The following is a 12,195-nucleotide window of genomic DNA, read 5'->3' on the forward strand; positions in this document are numbered from 1 at the left end:
CTTCATACAGAATTATCTTACATTTGTTCTATGGAAAAAAATCTATTGATCATTTGAAAAATTGGTTGTCTTTTTAAAATTTGTACATTGCATTCAGAGTAGCTCCTTCAGGTATTGCATTATTTGAACCATTTCTAATTTCATCTGTGACTTTCTCCCAAGTTCCAGATCAGTATTTCTAAGTGCCTAATGAGATATCCTTCAGGTTTGAGACCGCTCCTCCTTAAGTATTCCCCACCTCTCTTACAGGCAAAATTACCCATCTTGTGAAATCTTTGAGGAAGAGATATTGTCCAATTCAGCTTTGTGTCCCCAATACTTTTTCCCAAGGGAGAAAAAAGTCATCCTGCTCTTTCATAGCTCTTTTGATCATAATTACAGTCCACATGTGTCCACGTGTATTTGTCATCATCAACTAAGCTAAGGACTATCTGTGAGTAGGATCTAGGTCTCATTTATCTTTTTCCCCCCTGAACCTAGCACAGTGCTGGCACATGACAGGCTCTGAATATATTTGCTGAATGAAGGGAAAGGAGAAGAGCAAAGGAAGGGCAGGACAAATCAAACAAGCACCGTCTTTTTTTTTTTGTCAAGTAACAAAATAAAAACTCACAATGGGAATGACCTGATGAATAAAAGCATGTAAAGTCAGAGACAAGCAGATGTAATGACATATCCAGACACTGAAGTGATTCAATGAAGAACCTGAAGAAATGAATTTATAACTTTGTAACTTTCAAGCTTTAGGTTAGCATAAGATTGGTCTCTGAGCAGGACCTTGTCATTAAAGGATAAGACGGCAAGCATGAGCACCAGCCTAGAAGCCTGTGTTGCTGTGTTTACTATCAGCACAGATAAGCATTCAGAAGAGGTCACAAGGCAAGGGACAATTAAGGTGTTTATTCTATTTGGCAGGCATTAATTGAGCACTCTTGTGGGCAAGTTAGAAGATAAAGAGATGAATAAGATATAATCCCTGAACTCTGGAAACTTCAATTTAAAGGGGAGGCACAGCATTTACACAGGTATAATTAGATCACTTTCCATTGTGTTTCCTTTGTTAGTTTCAAAGCCCTATAAGGGCTGGGATTTTCTACTCTTGGCCACTAGCACAGTGCCTGGCACATATTGAGCATTTCACAGCACCTGTTGGAATGAATGAGTTGTTTTACCACCAAGCAGAGAGCAGTCATCCTCTTCTCTCCATGCCCTGTCCCTCCTCAGGCTCGTTTTCTGCCTGGACGCCTTACTCCAAATCTCTTCCAGCTACTTTCTTCCCACTGCCACTAGAGGAACCTGTCTAAAACCAAACCTGATCCTGCCTGAAATCCTAATGTCATCCACAGCTAACAACGGTCCTTTATATTGGGGACACAGATCTTTCTGAAAATCTACTGAAAGCCGTGGAGCATCTCCCCACTTACAATGCGTCTATAACACAAGATTTTGTACCTGATTTATAGGTGTCTGTGGTCTCCCTGAAGCCCATTTCCTATTCTCAATACAGGGCTAGGAACCATAAGCTAAGAATCCCAGGATAAAACCCAAACTATTTAGGGCACAAGTTATCTGTCACTGTTGTGTCATCTTCTGGCACTGTCCTCTCCCCCAGCAGCCATGCCCCCGACTTCACTTTGCACACCAACAATGCCAATTGCTTATTTTATTTCTTCAAGTATGCCAGGCTCTTTTAAGCTCCTGGGGTTGATTTTGTCATCTCACAATCTCAAGACCTTGTCTGATTAGTGAATCTTAACCATCCTTCAAATGCAAGCTTATATTCTGCCTCCTCTATGAAGCCTTCTCCCACAGGCCATAATAAAATTATCCCATTTCCTAGGGTAATTTCTGGTTCTTTTACCACCTCTTGAGTTGCTTATCTTACTATATTATAATTATATTACTCACATGTCTCGCCTCTGAACTGTACTGATATTAATAATGATAATGGCTAGTTTTCATTGAGAGCTTACAAATGTATGCAGCACTGTTCTAACCATTTCATATGTATAAAATAATATGAACCTTTCAAACATCTTATGGGCAGACTTTTTTATCTTTATTTTATAGACGAAAAACTGTGGCACAAGAGGATAAGTTTTAATTTCTTGAGTTACAAACTTTCTGAAATCAAGCTTGCTAAAATGAATTAAATTGAAATGCAGTATTAGAAATACCAGCAAATTGTTGAAACAATACTTAGGATAGCTACCATTTACTGAGCACCTACTGCTCTTACTGTGCACTTGGAATTTTACATTACATCATCACTAATATTCACCACACTTCAGCAAGGCGCTGCTGAAGTTTCCACTGTTCCATTGTTAACACAGTTTCCACTGTTAACAGTGGGGGACTCTGACCCTCTGTTCAATCCCTTGATACCATGGAAGCTTTCTTTGCAATCTGAATACAGAAGAGGGGAGCCTTTGGAAGCCTTCTTAGAGGGTCTGGTACATGGGTGAATATGATGAAAACAAGAGTTTCAGCAGGTTTGTAGATTGGAAAAAGTGTGCAGTGTGATAGGTGTGTCATTTAGGGAAGACCGCTTACATCTCACAAAGATACCCACAATGAGTAGAACCTTTGTACGGTCATATAGTCTCACTTTGGTAGATTTACAGATTTGAACATTAGTGCTTCTAGGGGTCATCAGGTTTTAGAAGATTAATTCAGTTTAAATAAATTAACAAGAAACCAATATATAAAAATTAGAATGATACTTTGTTAATTCATAATCCGTTCAATGATAAGTACATTCACTCCTTGCTGTCAAATCTATACGAAATGGTACATCATAATTTAAAAATTGCCAGGAGCACACAGAATCAGAGCTGTGAGGGTTAATAAGACTTAATTTTCCAGCAAATATTGAGTGCATCTACATGTCACCCACTGTTGTAGTCCCTGAGGAATACAGGAGATAATGAGAAAAGGCAAAGATCCTACTCTCATGGATATCAAATACTAGGGTTACCTCATTAGGTCTGGTAGCCGTGCCCTTCCATTTTCATTATAGAAGCGACCCAGTTATATGCTAATAGTGATTGCAGGACTCCCTCTTTTGAGCATACAGTAGACTCTCTGTCAATGTTTGCTCTCTGGCTTTTCCTTCTATATCAATGCTCTATCACTGATAAAAAAATATGCTTTAGTATTAAGAAATTTTCTTTATTGTTTATTCTAACAAGTTTATGTTCAAATCTTGATGTGATGAAATTTTGTTCCTATAAGAAGATTTTGCATATCTTCTCTGTTCTGTTGCATGTTTATTTAGAGTTTGACACTAGAAAGCAGGAAGTCTTACTTTTCTCTTCCAAGGTGCTTGGGCATTTCATTGCTGGTCCCATGAGTCACCTGTAGACAGCAGCTTTAGTAAAAGTATGGTTCTGTGTATATTTCCAAATTGGCAAATAGATCATCATTTCAGGCTAGTATGAGTGTAGTTACCTGAATAATTAAAGATGGAATTAAAAGCAGAAGCCTAGCATGGGAAAACAAAATCTATAAAGAGGCAACAGATAAAATTAATTTACTAGCTTATGTAGGGGCATACTAATTACCTGAATATTTACTAAGTACCCAAATTATGAAGTTGATGCAGAACCAAAAGTTGCTTTAAAAGGAAAATATTCTCCAATGAACTAATGTTTTACAAAACTAGTCCCCATTAAAACACCCCACACAATTTGCAGTAGCATAGATCCCCACCAGTCCAATCAAAGCTTTTTATTGGTCTTTCTCTTACTGATGATGGCTCATATTAAATCTCCAATTTAAAATTCAATTTTTGTGCAAATCAATTGCAAACTAAAATTTCAAACTTTGCAAGATGAGATTTTATGTAGTTTCTGTAAGTAATGTTGTAGAATTATTTGTCATACCAAATCATTGGCAGAATGTCATTTTGTCTTCTCTTAATTTTTTCATGAAAAAAATCAGCATTTGATTCAGTCTACAGTCATTCATAGAACTTATGCATAGTTAAATTATAAATAAAATTTGTTAAATACAAAATAAGCATATCATAAATTCCTTTTTTTACTAACATCTCAATTTAACTTCTTGTTGTTTTATAATATTTACCATGAAAATTCTATATGTATTAAAGGGATTCACTTTCACTTTCGGTGACTTTCTCCAATAACATAATGAATATCTCCTGTACTAAATAAATCAGGTAGAAGTTTATACAGGAAAAAAAGACAATTGTTTTATAGCTGTCCTGTCTTGGAGAAAAATATATCTTAAAGGTGGGTGAATGATAATGACAGAAAATACAACAGACTTATAGATGGATTGGAAAACAAATGCCGACTTTACCTGTGCAGCTTTATGGCAAAGAACATCCTTTGCTTTATATTACAGTGAGTAGTTTGTATGTTTTAACACCTCTATAAACTTCATGCTTTATTTTCTGGGCAGAGGTTGCACTTCCGAATCTTTTTGTATCTTCCCTTAAGCCCTTGGCTGTGACAGGAGTTTAGCAAAATATCTGTGGATGACAGAATACATAGTGCTGTTGTGAGAAACACAAGGGAAAGATAGGCCTATTCTAGAAGAAAGGCTGAGAAATTTGAGAGTGAATACTGAAGAGAGAGTAAGAGCCAAGAGGGCTTTTGAAAGTGATGAAATACTAGTTGTGTGGCTAACACCTATAATTAGCCTATAATTATGTTATTGGATACATGCTCAATACAGGTTTGCCCTACAGCTAAGAAATACAAGCAGATTCCAGATTTTGTGTAATCCATACAAGAGAATAAATAATGAAAGGAAAGAAATATATAATTGTGTTAGTGAAAGCATGTTAAAATCTTTTCATTGGGGCCAGCCCATGGCTCATGGGGGTGAGCGTGGTGCTGACAACACCAAGTCAAGGGTTAAGATCCCCTTACTGGTCATCTTAAAAAAAAAAATCTTTTCATTGATCAGTAAGTGGGAATTCATGTTATATCCAGTTCAGGACCTTTCCAAGTTACATCGGTTAGGGCTCTTTCCTACTCCTGTGTTTATAGAGCTAGAACCACTCCCTTTTTCAATTTAATGAAATATTGGTGAGAAAAAAAAAACTCTGGCATTTGTTCTTTTTCTTATTCCTTTATTGCAGTGACAGAAAAAAACATAAAATAATATCTTAAGAAATAGACAAGATGTGACTTTTTAGATCTCCTTCTGACTCTGTGGGTTAATATGTGTTTTTAGATAATAAAGGTAAAATAAAGATTATCAGGCTAATTGGTAATGCAGAAGTAGAGGGATAGTTCAGAGTTTAAGAGTTCCTTCTACATGTTAACCTGGTGTGCTTTGCAAAGTATAGATCGCACCAGTGACACAATTCCTGTAAGCAAACAGCAGCAGAGTGCTTGGAAGTCAGTTGTCACTTAAAACAATTTTGTTTTCCTTTGTATTGTTAAAAAAATAGACTAAAACTTTCCCTGAGTAGATGATGGACTTGTGTTTCTCAAAATAAAGTCCATGGACCACCTGCCTGCATCAGCATCATTTGTGGCATGTGTTAAAAATTCATATTCCTGATGTGTACCTGAGACCACTGGATGGGTCCCAGGTATCTGTATTGTATTAAATCCTCTGTTGCTATCTATACAGAATAACACCTGAGTCACTATCTGGATTAAGAACTCATATTCTACTACACCAGATTAATGACAACAGGATTTTCATAGTTCAGTATACAAAGAATTTGTAAGCTATTTTTAGAGCTTTAAAGATATAAATAATACAAATAAAAATATGAAAAATAAAGAGAAAATATTTTTAAAATAACCCTATCATATTTTTATCCCAGGAAAGAACACTTACTCTTTGATGAATATTTGAGTAAATTTCCTTCCAGCCTCTGGATGTCACAGATCATCATAGGTTCTGAAAACTCCTAATGGCAGGGGCTGTGTTTGTTTCTGCTCATCACGGTATCCCCAGCTCTTACCACAATGTCTAGCACATAGTAGGCACTCAAATATTTGTTGAATTAACAAAGTGAATAAATGAAACTAATATCGAATTGTATGTTTGATTTTGGCCCTCTGGACACTTTTTATGAAAATATGCCAGCATTAAATAGAATATCACTTTCTGATTCTCATAGGCATCAACTCAATAACTCATCAATAACTAGTGCTTTTTCTAGTATTTTACTCATATTCATTTAATCCTAACAACAACATGTAATGTAAGTGCTCTTTTATCCCCATTTTATATATCAGGAACCTGGAGCACAGAGAGGTTAGGAAAGTTACCCAATACCACACAGCAGAGCTGACTCCTGAGATTTTAGGAGACTTGTTAACAAATACCTACTTGTTCATGAGTTTTAGGTGATTATACGACAGTTCAGACGCAGCCCCGGCTCCTATGGTTTTGCACTCTGCTACTTTCCACAACTCTGCAAGTACGGCCGCACCACTCGGCGGTGGAATGCTGGTGCACGTTGCAGGTACCTCCGTGCACACCCAGACCTGGTGTTCTCGACCCCAATCAACACGTTCACCTTCAACTGTACTTCAAGCTTACCACGTCCACCAAATGAAAAAGCAAGCACACGTTGTTAAGGCTAAAGAGAAGGGAAGGTCATGCAACACACACAATTCTACGTTTTCCAACGCCTTTCACTCTGCCACACCAAAAATATAAAAAAGCCCAGGATCTAAGATCCCATACATTCTGGTCACAGTGAACTGTTGAGTAAACTAACCATTGGTGGCATTCGCTGAGAAGCCCGTGGAATAAAACCCTCCGGAGGAAGCGACGCGTGAGACACAATCTCCCGCCCAGAACCGGTGCGGGTACTGAGCGCCCCCGACCCCATCTCAAAGGAATCCACCTCATTCACTATACCTAAAAGCCCGACATCCTGAAAACCCACCTGAGCAAGATCCACTGCCCCTCAACACATGCTTCAAAACCACGGAGACCAACGAAAAGCAAGCCCAGTGCCTCGTCCTCCACGTCTCCACCGGCTCCCCAGGCTCCCGCGGCCGTCGCTGCCTCCCGGAGCGGCGGATGGGCCTGCAAATCGCCGCCCGGCCGGCAGGGGGCGCCGCGACCGCGAAAGAGAAGCCCGCGCCTGGGATGGGGCCCGCAAGGCTCCGGGGTCGGGCTGGGGGTGGGGCGGGAAGGCGGAGGCGAGACGGCCCCGAGGCTGGGAGCGCCGCGCGGCAGCGGCAGCGGCAGCGGCGCTAGCCCGAGGTGGCGGGGAGGCGCGGGCGTGCGCGCGCCGCGCGTGGGTGCGGATGGGGTTGAGTAGAGCGGGCACCGCGGGAGCGCGGGGCAGAGAGACGCCGGCCACCCTGGACCGCGCATCGCCGGCCGCCGGGTCGCCGCGCCGCAGCCACCCAGGGTCATGGTGAGTGCGGACCGCCGCCGCCGCGGCCCTTTCTTGCTCTCCCTCCTCGACCTGTGCGCTCGGCGGGAAAGGGTCGCGCGGGCGCTGCGGGCTCGACCGCTGGAACCCGCCGCTCTCGAGGGGGTGGGCCGGCCCGCGGGGGCGCGCGGCGGGGCTCGGGAACTTTGTCCCGCTCCCGGCTGCCGCCCCGGTGTCTCGAGGTGGCCGCTGGCATCCAGCCCCCTGTGGCGGGCGCCGGGGATGCCCGAGGAGCCGCCCCTGCCCCGGCGCGGTCGGGGTCCGGCCTCCTCGCCTCCCTGCACGGCGCCCGCACCCCGGGGGTGTGTCCCGTGCCCGCCCCAGCCTCCCTGCGGTCGCACACTGGGGTCGGGGCGGGTTCCATCGGGCTCCCGCGTGGAGGGGCCTCTGGCTGCTCTTTGCAGCGACTCCTCTCCCTGCCCGGACTCTGGCTCTTGACGCTTTCTCCTGGACGTTCAGCTCTGTTCCTGGAGAGCGTGTGCGTGCGTCCGTGTCCCCGTGTGTCCTCCTGTCCTAGGAACTGCCCGAGAGTTTCAGCAGCGGAGCCAGGTTCTTTGAGTACAGAAGAGAAAATGTGCTTTGGCAGCTCAGAGAAGCCGTCGTAGGCGAAGCGCGCGCTCCGCGTTTGTCCCCAGTGGTCCGTGTCCTGTCTTTGCTTCTCTGCTCCCATACGCTTCCTCTGCACTTGCCGAGATAAGCTGAGCTCCTTTCTTTTCCCAGTCTCGGGACACTAAGCCTCGATCTTGCCCTGGCTACTCTTTGAGGCACCCACTGTCCACCTGATTGTGTGTGAAGCTGTTTCTAAATTTTCAACCTTTCCCACCCACACTCGTCACAGCTCATATGCCCCTGGCCTGCTTCATTGTGTTCTCTCTCTAGCATGTATTGTTTAGCATACTACATGTGTCGTTTATTTGTCTTGTTTACTGGACATCTCCCCCACCAGAATGTAAGTTTCAGGACAGAGATTTTTGTCATTACGTTCACTGCTATATTTCCAGTACCTAGACAGTGCCTGGCACGTTGTAGATGCTCAATAACTATTCTTTGAGTTCACCCAATAAAGCAAAATACTTTGTGCTCATGCACAAGTGGGAACCAGCAATGCAAGTACGGGGATTACCAGTTGACGGTGGTAATGAGGAGAATCTCAAGTGAAGTTTGGGAGGAGGCCTCCTCTTGGACAGGAGGGACACCGTTTGGTGACCTTCAGTGGATGAGTATAGGTGGCCATCTCCCATGCCTGGTCTGTCACTTCATGCTCTTGACACCGTGGAGTTGAATTCGTAAATGAATTAGGCAGTTCAGAGAGACACCCTTTTGAATCCATGTCCAATATGAACTGTGTCTTAAGCTATCTCTGCCAGTTAGTCTCATTATTCTAAAATAATGTTTTCCTTCAGATTTCCTTTTTTTTTTTTTTTTTTTCCGTTTCTGTCGCGTGACTTTATGGCAATGGTTTGTTATTTAGTCTGGGCAAGTGTGTTTATTATCATTGAAGACAAACTGCTTAATAAAATTTCCATGGGGAAGTTTTCGAAGGTGATGTAATTATAGCTGTAACTATCCAAGTTCAGCAGTTCTGTGATTACCATTTTGTCCAGAGGGGTAGTAGACGTTAGAGCTCAAAAGGAAGTGAAAGATAAGTTTGACTTTGAAATGAAAACCAATCAACCAGACATAAATGAAAGATACATGTTCTTTTGATCCCAACTTATATTTGTAGTAGATTTTACTTTGATTCCATTTAAAATGTCAAGGCTTTTAAAAAATTTTCTGTTCCTAGAAAGTGTAGCATTTTCAAGGAGTATAAAATCCATTTTTAAAGTATACGGTTTGGTAAATTTAATTTTTGGTTCTTCAACAAATGGTTGCAATTTAATCCAGCTTCCTTCAAATCATTTTAATCAGTTTGGGGGTTCAGGTTCTTTCACGGTCTGAAAGAGGCTGTGGAAAATTTAAGTGGATCTATCTCATATCTAGTTATGTACAGAAAACAAGATCCTGTTCTTCAGGGTTGTGCTAATGATCATTTCTATTGGGCAGTGAGATATGTACCATCTAACTTGACGTGTTTAGGAAACCTGTGATAAAGGGAAAGAAGTTGCACTGGAAACTTATTTAGTGGCCCAACGTGGTGAAAATATAACATCAGTAGCTCATCAGTATTTTCTCCTTGATCAAATTTGAATATCATGGGTGTTTCACTGATTCTGACAACGAACCATTCTAATAAATTACTGATTTAAATGTAACATTTAAAACCGAACAGTTTTATAACTGTTGAGCATAACTTGTTCTGGAAGTGAGGTGGCAGTTTAGGGCTTGAGATTTGGGGTCCTTCATCAGTGTGAATTCCAACACCAACATTTAACTGTATGACCTTGGGTGTCAGTATGTTTTCCATAAAAGATGATATTATTTCATGGGTTTGCTGAGAGGAACGAATAAGATGGTGCACTTTGTGTGTCCAGTGTGGTGCTTAGAGTGCTCAGTGGATATTACCTCGTACGGTGATGCGTGTTCTTTCTTCCATATCTGTTTTCAGCTGAGACGCTTCATCTTTGATTCACTTCATACTTCTCTGTCCTTTATGTGACCTTAACATGTATCTAGTATTGCTCTATATCAGAATTTTCCAATAGAAATACAGTGTAAACCACATATGTAATTTTCAATTTCCTAGTAGTCACGTTAAAAAGATGAAGAGACAGGTGAAATTAAAATTTAATTAATTTTAATTTTATTTAACCTAATGCATGCAACTATTATTTCAACGTTGAATTAATGCCAAACAAACAAACAAACAAAAGGTTAATGAGATATTTTACATTCTTTTACTCATGTAAAATCTTAGAAATTTGGTGTGTATTCTATAGTTAATGGCACGTCTCAGTTCAGCCTAGTCGCATTTCATTTGCTCACTAGCACACGTGGTTAGAGGCCACCATACTGGACAAAACAGCTCTAGATAGTACATGTCGTCCAAAGACGTGTGTCTGCCGGACCCTTTCCATTCATGAGAACCTGGTGCCACATTAAACCCAGCGTTGCAGGAAGAAAGCTGCTCATGTGTCACACTCTCCTTTCTGTTGCCTTTTGCTGTTAGTAATTCCACCAGCTCTTTAGTCTACCGTGTCTGAAATCTGATTCTTACTCTCTTTTTTCTTTTATGTTGTTTATTGTCTAATATTTTCGTATTCTTTACCTGACAGTATTTAAAAATCTCCTCTCCCCTAATCTTCAGCTCCCTTTCCATCACTGTTTTCCTACAGGTTTGCTCTTTTGTCATCTGTTTCTAACTGTTTTCCTTCCTGCCCCTCGTGACAATGTAGTTCTCTGTCTGAATCACTGGGCCCCACACTCTTCATTCTTTCCTCAGCCCTGTGTCTGGTTAAGTCATAAATGGTTTCCATTTTATTGTTTTTTCCTATGCTTAACACCTTTCCTTTATCAAATATCCAAAAAAGTATAATTACTTCCACAGGTAATCTGATATAAAAGTGATCCACCCAAGAAAAGCACAGGTAAAGGAGAAAAATCAACAATGGGATGGGAAAGTGAAATTGCTCTTTGAGCTTTTGCTACCTTTCGAGAAATATCCATGAAACTGATTAATAATAGCAACAACCACGACAACAGTGATGCCCTCTTACATTAATATAGTGTTTTATAAGAAACAGGGCACTTTCCTCTGTGTGTGGTGAACAAAGGCACAAAATAAAGGCCGTAGACCAGGAGTTGAGAAACTGGTTTCTAGTCCTGGCTTTATTATTTACTAGCTTTATTCCTTTGATGAAGTCACTCTGAGACACTGTACTCGCCTGTTAAGTGGGGCGTTATCTTTTTCACAAGATTGTTTTGTTAGAGTCTAATGATGGGGTTTCCGTACCGTTACACTGGCTGTTCCCTTGGGCTGCTGGGTCTTTCCCCCAGGGAGCTATATGTCTGTCTTCTTAACTCTTTCATAATTAGACCTCCCCTAACCACTCTACTTAAAACTGGAACCCACCCTGCCATGTTTATACACACCCGATCCTCCTACACTGCTTTATTTTTTTCCACAGCACTTATAACCTAACAGTTTACTCATTTTCAAAGCCCTTGGAACCTTCTAATTATTTACTTATTTACATATCGTGTGTTTTTTGTTTGTCCCTTCTTACCTGAGTGCAAGCTTCGTGAGGACAGAGATTTTTGTCTGTTCAGTAATGTATGTCACGCACCTAGGATGGTGCCTGATACGTGTATAGTAAGTGCTGTACAGTTGCTTGTTGAGAAACTGAATGACAACACTCCTGACTCCCAGTGCACGCTTTTTTTCCTCTTTACATCGCACTTATCATCCAAAAGGGTGTGTTAAGAAATGAACATTGCTTTGCAAAAATACTCAGTATAATTCCTTCAAATAGCAATCTCTCTTAATGCATTTAAAATTATTTAATTTATCACAATTCAGTTTAGGTATGTTTCAGTAATATAGCTTCTTTATCAATGCACATGTGCCTGTGCAGCCTTTTAGTAAATGATAATGTGTGTGTATTCCTACCACTATATTTACCAACACAAGTGCACATATAAGCATATATTTATATTTCCAGTAGTTATTCTATATACAGTATATTGTTCAGTAATCTTTTTCCCATAATATATTTTAGACATCTTTCTAGCATCCTTTTTTTCTTTTAAATTTTTTTGGGGGGGATGCTGGCTGGTACTGGATTCTGAACCCTTGACCTTGGTGTTAGAAGCCTCTGTCATTCTTTGGTGCAGTATACTTTTTTTTTTTTTTTGGCACATGGCTGGTATGG

This window comes from Cynocephalus volans, chromosome 5 (assembly GCF_027409185.1).
Source record: "Cynocephalus volans isolate mCynVol1 chromosome 5, mCynVol1.pri, whole genome shotgun sequence".
NCBI lineage: Eukaryota > Metazoa > Chordata > Mammalia > Dermoptera > Cynocephalidae > Cynocephalus > Cynocephalus volans.